The sequence below is a fragment of the Columba livia genome, chromosome 5 (assembly GCF_036013475.1).
Source record: "Columba livia isolate bColLiv1 breed racing homer chromosome 5, bColLiv1.pat.W.v2, whole genome shotgun sequence".
NCBI lineage: Eukaryota > Metazoa > Chordata > Aves > Columbiformes > Columbidae > Columba > Columba livia.
Window position 1 is genome coordinate 37,900,400 of NC_088606.1, and position 16,708 is coordinate 37,917,107.

General features: G+C 38.7%; 1 protein-coding gene across 1 annotated transcript in view; it reads right to left on the bottom strand.

Moving 5' to 3' along the window:
* Positions 1-16,708, bottom strand: part of LOC102084647 (cytochrome c oxidase assembly protein COX16 homolog, mitochondrial) — a 52,908-nt gene that overhangs the window by 23,459 nt on the left and 12,741 nt on the right. The gene's annotated exons all lie outside the window — the stretch shown is intronic.

Here is a 16,708-nt window from a genome sequence, read left to right on the forward strand (position 1 = left end):
AATTGTGGTTTATGAGCAGAGTGAGAAGCTGTAGACAAGAGAGGATAAATCCCAGGACTCATGAAGAACAGTGTAAACAAGAGCCAAGCTGAGAGCTGCTCTAATTAAGGAATTAAAGGAACCAAGCTTGTAAAGGTTGTAAAGTACAATAAAGGTTGTACTTATGCCAAATTCTCTGGCACACAGTCTTTGGTAACAGGGAAGGGCAAGGCAAAACATATCATTTCACGCAACTTCATTTACGACATCCTTTAACTACATTATTTATAATATTTAATACATGAAAAAGACTTTGTAAGGCTACTGCATATTCTTGGACAGGAATACTTCTGAACACTGGGGAGACAACTGAGACTAGATGCAAAACCTGGCTTTGTGTTCTTTGACTCTTTCCTAAGATCTGCATAGAATACAGACAGTTAAACAAAAAAAATATTTCACCCAGGCTCTGACAGAAATCAATGCAGACATTTCCAAAGGAACAACATAAAATCTTATTACAGCAGCAGTTCCCAAAGATACAGTACATAGTGCACCAGTGATCTCTCAAAATCCAAATCTCCTACTTGTTTCCAGATGGATCAAAAGAATCTCAAACTCTGAACCATACATTTTCACATGACAATGCCATGGGAAACGCAATTAAGTTAGAGGCTAATATGATGACCAAACCATACCACACTACAGAAAGCACTTATATATGAGAAATCTAGATATGTTTAAGGTCATCAAAACTAAGAAGGGTTCTATAGCTTTCAGTTCCAATAAGAAGGTACTCAAGCATTTAATCAGTGATTTGTATGCACATTTATTTATTTGATTTATAAAACATAAATTAGTGCCTTAAACCTTGGCTCTGAGTATGCCAACATAAATTTCATTTTTCATTTCACAGTGGAATCCAGTGCAAAAACTGTTTCTTCCAGTATAAAATAAAATGTTCCAGTCGGAAAAAAAAAAAAAAAAACAAAAAAAAAAACAAAACAAACAAAAAAAACACACACACCCCCAAAAAAAAAAAACAAACCAAAAACAAAAAAACCCAAAACACAACAACAACAACAACAACACCAAAAAAACCCCAACAACAACAAAAGACCAAAATGCAAGTCCAGACCTAACAGCAAGACCCTTGGTGTTTTTGTAAGATCCCTGCAAGGAAAAGCAATTTTTGCAGCATGCATAAAGATGAACCAGTTCTAAGTACAGACCCAACCTCACCTCTCAAAGTCAGAATGGCAGAGCTCTCCAATACAGGATCTCACAGCTGGCATTCCTGCACTTTGCTACATATTGGTTTCCCTGCAACCGACCAGTACAAAGGGAAGAACTTGCTAAGTATTGTGTAAAGTTTTTCACAAATTTCCTTTTTACTTTCTTCCAAACAAGAAACAAAGTGTAAGACCTCCCAGGTGAAATGGACAGAACATGCTGAAGATCCATGGTGTACATTACGAAAGAAAGGCAGAAGTGGTTCAGCCTGACTTACTAGCAGATTATTTCATGCACTGATTTATCATCACAGAAAGGGGTGCAAAGTAAGGCAACAGCACACTCTCTCCTGTGGGCCAAAAAAGATTCTTAGCCTGGAACAAGAGTTGCAGAATTTGCTGAGTCAGCCATCACAAAACATTGACAGAGAAAACTACAAGAGGAATAAGTTGCCTATTTTAAAAACATTAAAAGACAATTTCTCAAGGTGCCCTTGTAAAGTCTCTTTAGAATGCTATACTTGTCCTGCCACCTAAACATTGTGAAGTACAGGACATAAATTGAACATCCCTAAGGTACCAGTTTAGAAACAGGAAATGTTACATAAAACAGTACTTAAAAAATTCCTTTTCTTCTCAATGTGTGAGTATAATTTATGAAAAATTAATGAAATCTACTGAAAGACTTTAAGCTCTTAAGTATCAGTTTCATCATACCTTGATTTACACCCAAGCTCTTTGCAATGTTTTAACAAACCTCTCAAAATTCCTGATCATGTGTCTGCTGTTATATATATTTGAAATTTACATTTTCAAATCTGTTTTCTGCATATTTCAGTTAACCCATCACCATGTTGTTTAGTTATTATTAGTACAGCATTAATCAACATATGCAGAAGTCCAATTCTAATATGAAAAATGTCAAACTCCTGTATTCAGAATCATGTGATCTTCAGTGGCAAAAGCAAAAGCTTTTACTTTGAATAAAAGTTGCACAAACACAAAAGGAACTCTAATAAGAGTTCTTCAATATTTATTGAAGAATGATTTGCTGTATCCAAATTATAGGGTTAATTGGTTTCACCTGCACCAACTTTCTGAAAGTAATGGACGCGCTACTGAAAGCACCCCTAAGGTATATGTAAGGACTCACATAATGCGAGTTTGTGATGCCAGTATTTAGGAAAAAAAAATCACAACTTTTTGCCTTGAAATGGAACATACTTAACAGCGAGAAATAATAAAGATAAAATACAACTTTTGCATGCAACCCCTGCAGAGTGAACATTTTTTTATCATATTTTTAAAAGAATGCTTTTAATGGCTATGTACCTACTATGCAAGTTAAAACTGGAAAATAGGTGTAAATATAGTTTAAGCTTTTCCTTATCACTCTTTAAGTCTTATCCTAACTCTGGACAGAACCAACCTTTTTGTGGTATTCCAAAAAACAGAAAGGTCACTTAAGTTTCTGTTAAAAGCAAGTAACTTCAAGAGGGAAAATGAGAATCGGCAGTTTAAGCCAGCGTGTAAGCAGCTGGTGTTCCCCTCCTCATCATCTTTTCACTGCTGTACGAGCAGATGGAAGAGGACTGGAGAGGGTGTCCTCTGTCGTTCTGTGCTTCAGCAGAAATACCTGTGTTCAGGTGTTCACTGACTGCTCAATTAGGCTTGTCCTACTCAACTAGTCCTCATAGCACTTTACTTTAACAACATAGCAAAACCAAAGGCACCATTCAATGTCTAAACCACTCTCTTTCGCTTGGTGTCTCAGTTCAGAAACACAAAGGAATTCATTTAAAGGGAAAAGCCTACCTTCCTCATGAGACCAAACCTTAAAGCTTCAATAAAAGCACTGAGGCGTCAATGCAACAACAACAACCACAACAACGAGAAAAAAACACACACACAAAAAAGCCCCAAACCCAGAAAAACCCAACCAACCTTCTCACATAGGAACAGACATAGGTGATACTTCAAATGTTATATAAATACCCAATACAGTTAAAAGACTGCACAAGCACTCTTGCAGATTAAGAATGTTTTCCTTAACCAAACTTAAATGTACACAATTATATATGCATTTTAAATTTTCTAAATGTGTAAGTTAATGCCTAAGCCCTGTCTTGAGCCATGTGAAAATATACTTGCTACCTTCATACAAACAAGTCCAGTTTTCACAAACCAACAGCAAGAAAATATACATTGAATTTTTTACTGACTCAAGAAAATCAACAATTTAAAACAAAACCAAAAATCTGCTGGTTTTTAACACTGAAAATTGTTTTAAATGTTTTAAAATATCATTTTGATTTATATCAAAACTTTCTGTAAGTACTGAAACAAATTTTGACTTTTTTGTCTACATGAACAGAAATAATTTTCAGAATTCAGTGTGAAATTATCAAAATTGCTCTCATTGTTCTGCAACTATATTTCTACAAATAAATTATTGAGAAACTCCCCAACTACAAAATTCTAATAACTGCCATCCTAAATCTGCATGTGTTAAAGGAACTAACATTTCTCAATCCACAGTTCACATAGGATTTAAGTAAAAATACTTTCCACACTGACATCTAGTGAAGTTTTACAGTAAGAAGAAAACAATCTGTTCTAATGCTTTCCACTTTCAGAGAGCATTTCATCAAATTACCTATATTTTAGGTCACTAGAATTAGCAACACATTAGTGCATCGTGGACTATTTTATCCTAATAGATATTTTGCCACTATTTTTAATAAACAACATGCTTACCTGCCTAAGGCTCAGATATTCTGATAGTGCATTAGAGAACGTTATAATGATAAGATCTGGTGTAATTCAATTTACAACTCGAGTAGGAAAGTTACTGTGTCCCTATTATGCCAGCTGTACTTGTAAAGGCTAAACATCCAACACGAACAAAACAATTCTACTACATTCAGTGGGAGCTATGAATGCAAAATATTTTAATTCACACATTTTAGATATTGATAAAAAAAGTCATCTCCCTTCTCTGTGCAATACGCAGAAAGCTTGTAATCCTACATTCTCTCTGTAGTCAATGAAGAAAGACAGGTTCCTCTGAGAATACCTAAATTAGTCTCCTGCTCTGAATCATCCCAGAACTTAGGCCCAGACGCTGTATGAACAACACACAGTCTTCGAGGGCACCGAAGTGGATGGACTGTCAGGAGAGCCTGTGAATTTCTTGACACCACGCCTGTCCCTCTGCACACACAGGACAACGTACCAAACACCATCTCGGACACCTTCCACCCTCCCTGAGCTCTGCTCCGGGGAGAGAAGGCGCTATGGTGTAACAACTAAAACGCTAATCCCAGCACTCATTAAGGTTCTAAAGGCAAAGCCTCATTTTTATGCTTCATCTAAAAAAGGCAGTTAAGTACCACCTGACATAACATACAGGAGGTTCAGTGCTGACTCTGGGAAAAACGTATCACCTATTGAATCACAAGTAAACCTATAAATGCTTTCTGCAGTGACAGATATGTGAAGAGACAGATTATGCATTTTCCCCTCTCATTAGTGGTTGTACTCCAGATCCGAGTTTGGACTCTGTTTTTTCAGGTTGCCGCATCGCTGCAGTTTACAACAGAACCAATTGATCTGGGTCTTTCTAGCGTCAAGACGCTAAGGAGAAGAAAGGGAAGGTCCATTTAGACAGAGATCATGCTCAAAACTGAAACATTCTGGGGCAAAGTGTTTTCAATGCTTTCTTAGTAAAAACCATTGCAATCTACAAGTCCAGAAGTACAGAAAATGCTGATCTAGGGACCAGGACACCAGTACTTCGGTTTGAGCTTCAATGTGCTGACACCATGGCTATTGGCTTCACCAGATGAGTCTGGAAAGCTAGATGTTTTCTGGTGCTTGAGTGAGGTGAGGGGAAAACCAGCTGGATATTGAATTATATTTTGGCTAAAAGCTGCCTGAAGCTAAATTATACACTTGTAATCACTTCAATTGCAAGGCAAAAATACTAGTAATTAATTGTGGCAATGTGACAGGATTTAAAGCAACCAAACAGAATTCTTGGTAGTATATAAAATGTAAAAATCTGAAAGCTGTTAACATTTTATGTACTGAAATTAGTTCCACTTGCAATGGCATCAGAATGAGTTTCTCTAATTAATAACCTCCTCTTCATCTGAATCTAATCTTGACAACAGAAACACCATCAAGAATTATGAAATGAAAAAATGGCTTCTGTTTAAAACAAGGAACTCTTAATACTTGCACTCTATTTTGCATTTCATCCCAGAGAAGCTCAATAATCTGAGTGAAATCTGGCAGATGTCCAGGTTTCTCCATATACAGCCCTTTTTTTCCCCACACACAGAAATTGCATCCTAGCAAGAAAATAAAAGACAAAGAAAAGGAAAAAAAATACAAGTTCTGCCATTTCTTTGGAATTTCCAGATGCTGGGCAGCACAGCAGCATAAGCAGGTAGTAGCTCTAACGCGGCTGCTTGATGCTTGGAAATCCTAAACAATGTACGTTCACTAGGACTTTTGTTCACCCGAAAAAAGAGTCATCTTGCATGCAGAACACACCTAGCATGCTCCCTTTACTGAGCACTCCCGAGCAAGACATGCCACATAGGATCCAAATTCTGTCCTGAATTTCCTGGACGTGAGAGCCCGCACATGAGGCACTGACTCCAAGGCAATCTTCTAAGTGCATCCACAACTTGCATATACATATTAGAAGCTGGAACACCACATAGGGTCACCAAGGTATCTCCTAGTTTAAGATAGGTGAATAGCAATGGGTACATACGTGTTAGTACACATATGTGAAGATTCAGAACTAGATTTACAGGAGACTAGCATCTGGCTGTGTGGCAAAATCCACAGCCTAAATTAGACTTCTGGAATAATTTGGAAAAAAGAGAGAAAATATTTAAATGCTTAGAAAGGGGATACACATTAGGCAGCAATTAGAGCAGCAGTAACTACAGACAGACAAGAGGAAAGGCTGAAGAGTTTGTAAAGGACTAGACAATGTATCCTGAGATTCTAGAAGATACCTCCTTCCAATTAGGATTCATAACCTTTAGCCATCCCAGAGCATGGTGAACCAGGTTTTCTTTGTTTGTTTCAAAGAAAAAGAACAACTCCCTCATTTCTGAGAAATGACAATGCCCTGACAAAAGGGGAGCAGCTTCAAGATGTTTAATATTGAATACTCATTTGATAAAAATACAGAAATTCTCAGTGGCATAGGAATTAAAAACCAGGTTTTCTCTACTTCACATGTATAGTCTAGGTCACAATCACATTTTTTCCCTCATTCTTCCAGATTCTTGACTACATCGTACAGAAAGGACTTTCAAAAAGGAAAGCTGGTAGTGCCTGTAGCTCCAGGCAATCTATGAATTTAGGGTTACTGCACGTTGCCCAGAGAAAGGAAAGGTGCCTTGAAACTCTCACCCACAGCCTGGGGGGTATCTGCCCTCTGGCTGAACCGGCAGGTCCTGGGAAGCAGCATCCCCACTTCTGCAGCCACCGTGTGGGAAACCTCACCAGTTCTACACAACAGCTGACACAGTGGCACTCACATCTCAGCTAACACAGACTGAGGAACATCTATTTAATGAAGCCTAAAAGATTCTCTATATATTTAACAGATGCCAAGCTATGCAGCACCATGAAAGCTAAGATACCAGAGAGCCTGGCCAAAAGCAGAATTTTAGGTACACAAAGGATCTTGAATCCAAAAGTGATACACATCCAGGTTGCTGCAGAATGGAAGTTTAAAGAATGAAGCCTTAGATCTAGACAGATATGAAGCCCCTGACATTTTAAATGAATTTTTCCAATCTTCATAAAAAGCACAAGACCTCTCTGCCTCACAGAGACATGCCATTTCTAATTCAATGGTGTTTATTAATGTATTCTACACTCAGGATATAACATGACATCCTGCAGTGGATGGCAGAAAAAACCTGCAATTTTTACAGCAGCAGTAACCACTGCATATGTGGAAACTGACGGGTAAGGGCTCTCTTCATTAGAAAAAAAAAAGAAAGAAAAAAGAGTGACAAGGTTCAGTGAAACACTTTGCCATGGAAACCACGAATATTATCATTTAGAGTCTCTGGCCAAACTCAGTATCATTAACAATAGATTTTCATATTCATTGCCAAAGAAATCATGCTGGAGCAATATTAAAAGATCAAAACTAAAGATTAATTTAAAAAACAGATATTTCAAAGTTAAAAATTGGTACAGCTCTAATTCTTCATCAGTGAACACACATATTACCAAAATAATATCTGTATTACTGTTATTAATGTCATCACATCCAGATTTAGTGAGACTGGCCCAACTTTTAACAACCATGCTGTGATTTTGGGATCCCAGGTTATTAAGATAAGGCTTCTGGTCTTGACAGGTCTCCTGGTTTCATCAGAACAGGCTGGATGGCCTTAGTCTCATTTTTTCAACTTGATACAAGATGGTAAGAAAGGGCAAGCATGGGCAATACCTCAGCTCCAGGTTCTTCTACAGCTGTTTGTGGTGATGATAAGCAGTGGGTCTAGGTGGATCCCATCACTGGAAACCATTCAAAAGCATACACACAGCATCAGCCTCAGAATGGGGCAACAACAAAAAAATCTTTCCGAATCCCAGACTGACTCTGTATTTGCCTCTTACAGAAAAAATTGTGGTTGATATGCTACAAAGGTACACCTGCCTGGTATAACTGCAAATTCGGTAAGCAGCTTTTTAGAGACAAAGTTGGGATATCATCTAAGCTCAGGCAAAACAGATTAGTTTTTCCTGAAATCAATGGAAAAACATGAACCCACCACTAACAGCTGAACCTCAAAATCTTCAAGAATAGCACAGATAAAGGGCTCATTTCCATGCAGTGCCTCTGGACTGAATGGAAACAAGAAAGAAAACTGATGTCTGAACATCTGGTACCACCACAATACAGAGTATGTAAAGCTCTGCTACCCTTTCATTTTTGTGCCATATTGCAAGACTGAAATTACTACCTTGGATGATTCTGAACCATGGTCAAGAGATGTAACAAGTTCCAAATTCCCCCTGCCAACAAAGACACCATAAGGGCACCTGTTTAGCCATCAATCAGGAGCCAGGCTGCCTCACTTAACATCCAATTCTAAAATGCTCTACAAAGCAGGCTATGCTTGAAAGCAAGGTCTGCTTTAATTTAGTAAAATACACTTCAATACATAAAAGACTGACAAAGATTTTTTTTCGTCCTATAAGCAGTCATAAATGTATGCCTCTCACACTCTCTAAAGCACCAAACAACATTTCAGTGTATTACTTTCTTAATTTTTGAGGACCTAAGGCCAAGCTCATTAATGAATTTAGTATTTGAAAATCAACTTACACAAAGAAATTAGCCTAAGTTTGTCTCCATTAGGCTTGATACTCAGGCCAACCTGACCTGCCTAAGGAAAAAAGAGAAGAAAACAATAATCACCAACATCAATCCCTTGCCACACTGTGCTTGTGTAATTAGCTTACTGAAACCAATTAAACACAGGAAGATGCATTTATAAATAAATGCTCAAAGGCTAGATGAGAAGACTTAATTATTCTTCTAAGTTCAGTGACAGATGCTAAAATGATTCCATGTTCCTTTGCAGACAAGTTTAGAAAGGGTACCTTTCCAATAAAAAAAATTCCACCAGACACCAATTAAAGATATTTTGAGTTCATTTTGTTCACACTCAAATTAAACAGGATCTTTTTAATACAACCTCCTATGAAATCATGGAGGAAACTCTCCAGAATCACATAATACTTCAAACACAAACAACAGATCAAATAAGAGAGAGTTCCTCTACCTTCAAGCTATCTGCTAGTTTGCCAATGAAGCTGCAGGGAAAGCATATTTAGGGCAAGCTTCATCTCACCTGATTTGAGCCATCTACATCAAGGGTGTCAAACTAATTTTCAAACCTTTGATGTGAAGCATAAAGTCTCTATTTAGGCTCCCCCTACAGTCAGCTGAATAGAGAACAGCATTTCTAGAGAAAACTAATCCCACTTTAACATAAGTGTCTGAAAACCTAACTCATCTGCACCTGAAGGTGGGCAGAGGTTTATCTCACCTACCATTCCCTGCTCAAATTAAATATAAATATATTCATGCACTAAGGATGGTACTCATCTCACTGAAATGTGGTAATAACGAAGCGTCAAGCTCAATCTCTCTACTTTTCCATCGGTCAAAAGAGAACATCTTTCTCAGCCATCTATTTTTAAATTAGATGAAGTACATATGGGAGCATTTCCCTCTCAAACCATCTATATGGGCTGCCTGGATAGCTGCCTCAAACCAAGCATTTCATTTAAGACAACAGCAACGTGAGCAAGATGAATCCCTGACTCAGTGCACAGCACCACAAACATACATTTAGATTTAGCTGAGCAGATACTGAGTGTTTAAATTTTACTTCCTTAACTCTAATGATAAGTATTTAGAGTATTTTCAGTAATATCAGCATCAATTTACATTGACCTTAGCACCGGTAGGAGGTGTTGGCACACCAGGAAATCTAAAGGATGAGTCTAAATCCATTTGGAGCAAAATCAAGACGAAAGTCGGCAGAACACAGAAGATAACAGAGTGCATGGAATGAGTTGGGCTGGCAGCAATAGCGTCAGGTCCATTACTTGCCATTAGAACAACCTACACCAGCATGTGCTTCACCAGCCCTGTCCATTGACTTAACCTATCCAGATTCCTCCTTGAAACGGTGAAGTCAGTCAAGTTTTGGGCAGACTTATGATCTTTGGGAACACCAAGGTGTAATATGATTTCAAACGTGGAAGCTTATCCGTTATGAACTGCAATGAAAAGTCAGTTGAACAATTTGGGGGCAGAAAGGAGAACACACACCTTTACACATCCAGCTACAAATACTGTTTGCTATCTCAGCTGAATTCTTAGTATCTTTGATAGCTTTGCAAATAGAGCAAATACTGTTTTCTAACACAGATGCAGGTCCTCAAATAAGATAAACAAGACAACTTCCAGTGAAGCAGCTCTAGCTAGCACTAGTGGTTCACAATATGTTTAATGATGAGGACAATCTGCTGACATTCCACAAACATAAGTAAAAAATAGCATTATTTGTGTAATTTTAAATGCTACAGACATGTTCATAACTTTAGGTGATTCTGTTTTAAAATTTTCAGCTCATATGAAATAAGCTACTTAAAGGAAGAAAGTGATGTGACATACAGAAACATGACAGATTGTTCAGAAACCATACTAACTTTAAAGTAACTTTTAAAATTACATTTAATTCTTTTTTTTTTTTTTTTTGGGGGGGGAACAACAAAACACACCCATACAAAAAAACCCACCACACACACACAAAACAAACCACAGAACAAACCAAAAAACACAAACCAAGCTTCTGCTTGGGCACAGAAATCCTATGCAGATTGAATTAACAGGCAGGTAAAATAGAAGCAATAACCAACAGAAAATTTTAGTTGTAATACGTCAGGGCATGCTTATGTGTGCAAACCCTGCAGACATACTGGAGCTAGTTTCCATAATAATGGCAATATTAATGTGCCAGCCAGCAACACAGCATAGTCTTGTCCAATCACTCACAAATTTATTCCCCTTTCTTGGTGAATGTTCCAACGTCATTTAAACACAATGCTGCTGCAGTTGTCACCATCTCAACAGTTAAACTGTAGTATGTCTGTGAAAAAAGTGATGTTTCAACTGCAACATAAAAGCATTCTAATAGGCAGATATCACTTCTCAACTATCCACTTATAATAATGAGAAAATGCTGGACTGATTTCCTGGACCTTCCTGAAGCAAAAGCCCGTTATGTTCGCCCCTGATTTGAAGGCCTCATGGAAACTGGTCAATTCTCTGCTCCTGTTTTGTCCTGAACTATTTCATCTTGACCCAAACCACTTGAATTAATGCATCTCACCTGAGGAAGTGTTTTTTTTAAATACTCACTTGATTTTAAATAATGCCTTTTATTTGAATTAATTAACTTTCCTGTTGCCTACATAAAGTAGAGCAGCATTAATTATCTCCCTTTTACAGACTGAGGAAGTGAGACTCACTAAAATTCAATGACTTGCTCACAGGCAGACAGGAGATCTGAACAATATTTCCATCTTGTTCAGGTTGTTGATTCAGTTCTCTCCTCTACCACAGCTCTCCTCTCTGCCTATGAGCAAGTCATTGAATTTTAGTGAGTCTCACTTCCTCAATTCTCAGCCTTCCCTCCAGCCCTGGGAAAAGTGATGGAACAACTTATCCTTGGTGCCATCTCAAGGCATATCAAGGATAAGAGGGTCATTAGGGGCAGTCAACATGGCTTCAGCAAGGGGAAGTCGTGCTTGACCAACCTCATTGCCTTTTATGAGGACATAACCAGGTGGATAAATGATGGCAGAGAGGTGGATGTGGTCTATCTTGACTTCAGTAAAGCATCTGACACAGTCTCCCACAGCATCCTTGCTGCTAAACTGAGGAACTGTGGACTGGACAATCAGGTAGTGAGGTGGACTGGGAACTGGCTGAAGGAAAGAAGCCAGAGAGTTACGGTCAACGGGGCAGAGTCCGGTTGGAGGCCTGTATCTGGTGGAGTGCCTCAAGGGTCAGTACTGGGACCAGTACTATTCAATATATTCATCAATGACTTGGATAAGGGATCAGAGTGCACTGCCAGCAAGCTTGCTGATGACACCAAGCTGGGAGGAGTGGTTGACACGCCACAAGGCTGTGCTGCCATCCAGCGAGACCTGGACAGGCTGGAGAGTTGGGCAGGGAAAAATGTAATGAAATATAACACGGGCAAGTGTAGAGTCCTGCATCTGGGTAGGAACAACCCCAGGTTCCAGTATAAGTTGGGGAATGACCTATTAGAGTGCAGTGTAGGGGAAAGGGACCTGGGGGTCCTGGTGGACAGCAAGATGACCAGGAGCCAGCACTGTGCCCTTGTGGCCAGGAAGGCCAATGGCATCCTGGGGTGTATTACAAGGGGGGTGGTTAGTATGTCGAGAGAGGTTCTCCTTCCCCTCTACTCTGCCCTGGTGAGACCACATCTGGAATATTTTTTCCCATTCTGGTCCCCTCAGTTCAAGAAGGACAGGGAACTGCTGGAGAGGGTCCAGCACAGAGCCACAAAGATGATTAAGGGAGTGGAGCATCTCCCTTATGAAGAAAGGCTGAGGGAGCTGGGGCTCTGCAGTTTGGAGGAGACTGAGGTGTGACCTCATTATTGTTTATAAATATGTAAAGGGTGAGTGTCATGAGGATGGAGCCAGGCTCTTCTCGGTGACAACCAATGATAGGACAAGAGGTAATGGGTGCAAACTGGAACGCAAGAGGCTCCACTTAAATATTAGAAGAATCTTCTTCTCAGTGAGGGTAACAGAACACTGGAACAGGCTGCCCAGGGCGGTTGTGGAGTCTCCTTCTCTGCAGACATTCAAAACCTGACTGGACACATTCCTGTGTAGCCTTATCTTGGTGTTCCTGCTCCGGTGGAGGGATTGGACTAGATGATCTTTCAAGGTCCCTTCCAATTCCTAACATTCTGTGAAATAAGATTTTCAAGGAGATTCATGTAAGTTATTTAAATCACATGCTGCTGTGGGTCCCCTGACACCTGTTGTGAGCTTCAAGACACAATGTTAATGGACAACAGCAGGGAACCCCCAACAATATTCTAAAACCGTAATACTTAGTATAACCAACCAGTCAACACACTTAAATCACTATCAAGGCCAATTATGAGAAAAGCTGTAAGCCAGTAAAATGTCAGCATTGTAACTCAACATATTAGCTTTCTTCTCTCTTCCACTCCTCATTCTTTTCTTTTTCAAAGGACAGCAAGGCTTCCAGGATAACGCTCTATGCACTATATGAACTCTTCTTCTTAACTCTGAGGTCTGGGATTATTAAAGAAAGCTGAGATCCTCGCAGCTATATAATTTCATGAGTTAGGACTTGAAGACACCAAGTAAAAGCAATAAATGAAAATAGACAATTGCAACACTAGCACCTTGCAGGTGTCTATAAGCAATGTCTCATGGGTAATTACATACCAGTCAATTGGTCAAAAAGCTTAGGTGAGGAGCTCAAAACACTGCCATTCCCTTTAAAGGAATTTTAAAGGCAATCTACTTAGTCTGCAAGCTTTACGCTCCTACACGCTTACTAAAGAGTGTGCTTCATACCACCACCATCACTCCTTTTATAATCTCTCCGGGTTTAGTTTTATTGCTAATAGAGGACAGCATTCTGAAAGAACAGGTCAAGTATTTTCATTTTCACTTGGATTTTAATTCCTGGACTGTCATGCAATGGTCATACATATTTTAACGCACAACAGTTGATTCAATAGTAAAACTCATAGGAGAAAAGACTGAACTTTGGTCCTTTTGACTCTTCACTGCCTCTACTTCCTGTCTCAGAAAGACAGAAACCATCATTGTTCTCATTTCTTAGGATTCTATTTGTGGGGTGCACTCATTTGCACAGGACAAATGAAAAGTGAACATGATCTACATAGTTTGTAAACACTAAAGAGGTCAGTATAGTAACACTGTCTACCTAATCCACAGCAGGAACTACTTGCAGATTTCAAAGGCTAATTGATGTTTTGTTTCCTGCCAAAATGACCTAGCTTTCCTAGAAGTGCTTCTGCTGCATGTTACCCTGGAGGAACTTGCTCACTCCTATTCCTCCCCACACTCTGAGAACCAGCCTCACAAGAATACTTCTTCAACAAAGCCATTGTGGAGCCTACAAACTCTATTTTACTAGTCCAAATGTTTTGCTGACAGGCTGAAAGCCTAGATTTTCCCAGGTAGTTAATACATAGCTTCTCTTCGACACTCCACAGTAACTATCAGCCAATAGTACAGATGTCCAAGATTCTCGTATCCAAAATTAGAACTGAATCAGCAAGTCTCTGTGATGCTTGAATGACAACAATGGGCACACAGTAAATAAAAATTATTATTACATACTTGAAAGGAAACATTTTCTGTATATTTAATAGAAGGCACATTTTCTGTAAAAAACCTCCTTAAATAAGCATCTCTATTCAATTACATACACAACAAGAAGACAAAGAAAGAGCCTAGCTTTCCATTTGAGAACAAAGGTGTTTGGAACGATGCCTATAGAAAGCTACTCATTTTTTCTTATTAATTCCACGTGATTTTATCGTAAGCATACCTGGTTTTCTATAACCAATTTTGATTTGCATAAATACTTCCCAGAAAAGGAACAATTACCTAACCTAATGATTTCTCCATTAATGGACATTTTGGCAACAATAGATAATGGAGAAATGCTTGATTAGTTTCAGAAGATTCTGACTAGCATAAACAGGCATTTACATCAATAAGAGTCTCAGCGTAAGTTGACTTTAAAAGCAGAACATTCAGTGTGCTGCTTGATTTAGGTATTCTGAGTAAATGTGTACCCAAAATGTTTTTTTGCTTTTCTAAGAGATGGGCATATATAAAGCCTTGAGATCCAAAAATGCTATACTAAATTGATAAAAATATCTGTTCCTGAGACACTTGTAGCCCCTCTCTAGCTGCATCTCTAGGCTCTGTCTCTGTCCTGCACGTCAGCTGAGCATTAGCCCAAGATCCAAAGCCACGGCTCAAATGAACAAGAGGACAGGATTCCTTTTGCAGCCCCTTCCCAGCAGCACTCCAGCTGTAGCCCCAGGCTCTGTCTCTCTCCCGATCCCAATCCGAGCCCCAGCCCAATGCATCACCACCAAACTGTACTCCCTCTGAAAAGTCCATACCACCTTTTCCTCTTGAATTTCAATTTCTTTATCAAGGAACCTTCTTCAAAAGCCAGTTTGACATTAATAACATAGGCATTACCACTAATGCAGATTTTGCTCATTAAGCCACAAGAATACAAAGAGAAAGTGGCAGTTAACCCATTAGTGACAGAAACACAGACACTAGTTCTACTATAACACTTCCTTCAAAATATCACTGTCAACCAAGAACTCGTTTCATAATGTGGTTTCCCTCACAGCACAATGAGAATGGTTAGCCTGAAAAAGGTAAAGCACAAATACTTTTGAAGGGAAGGAATCATAGTTTAGCATCTGAAATGTAGTAGAGACGTACCACAAAAGGATCACCTAAGTTCTGTCTACCTAACAGCTGAATTAGCAAGAAAACATGTTTAGGAGTCATGCTTACAGAAGGGGGCATACTATGGTTTGCACATCTTTAAAATATTATCAAAAAAGACAGGCACTCAGGTATTACAAATCCTAGCCTACTTTTGGACGGGTTGCTTCACTTTTTGCAACCTCAATTTTTTCATCAGAAACATCAAAATAATAATCATGCCTTTTCTGACAGTAAGGCTGTGAAGCTTAATTCATTTAAATTATGTGAAAGTCCTTTGAACTCCTTGTAACAAAAGTGTTATTTAATTAAACATTGTCATTATTCAAAATGAGCAACTATAACAAAATATCCTTTTTACTATTGTCTATTGCAATTTGCACGTAACTGCTCAACCCCGAAAAGGAGCATTTGTCCCAGTTCTGATAAGGACTTATGCTAGTCAAAGTGTGTTATATGAGAAAAGCATATTCTACTCCAACACAAAAACATTTTAACCAGTGACAAATTAAGCAGATGTTATGATTATCAGGATTTTAAATAACGTTTTTAAATTACTTAGATTAATGTTCTTTTCCTGAGTTTCATGTACATTTTAGACTAGGTTTGTTCTCTTTATCAGTTAAAATACATTCTAATCTCTTCTGATGTCCTATTTGATGAACTAGAATGCTTCTTAATTCTGTTTTTATGGACATAGAAACAGAAACTAATGGAACACATTGCTTTGATTTGTCTGTCTATAAATGAGCCCAAATGAGCCCAGTACTGCATTATAATTTATTGAAATTCCATCTATTCCTTAACAAAATAATAATGAAAAACACAAAAGAAATGCTGCAGAATTAAGTAATACTGGTCAGAGAAGAATCCAGATGTCCTCTTTTAGCTTTTCAGAGATTAAGAACTTCAGGGTGTAGTAGCTTCCCCTCAGAGCTTTCACGTACTACTGTCTAATTCGATGATGTTTCACTTGATTAGAAATGCTGGGACAAGAAGCCACATAAATCTGAATACGCACAACTATTACCAGGCTTTATCCCTGATCTCCAGTCACAGTGCAGATCATGGAGGCCAAACATAATTCATCGAGTACGAATCTGACCAAAAAACTGACATAAACACAACAGGCAAATTGTTGCCCCTATTGTGATCCCCATCTGTCTGGACAAAAATTTAAAAGGCTCCAACTAGTCCCCAAAGGACTGATAGAAAATAACTACCCATAAAACAGCACTGAGAAAACATCTGTAAGGTTACTCCCCCGCGTCTATGGGCTATATCAAATACAAGACTGAGCAGCAGAGGGCTACATGGTACTTCAAAGACCACAGTTAGGT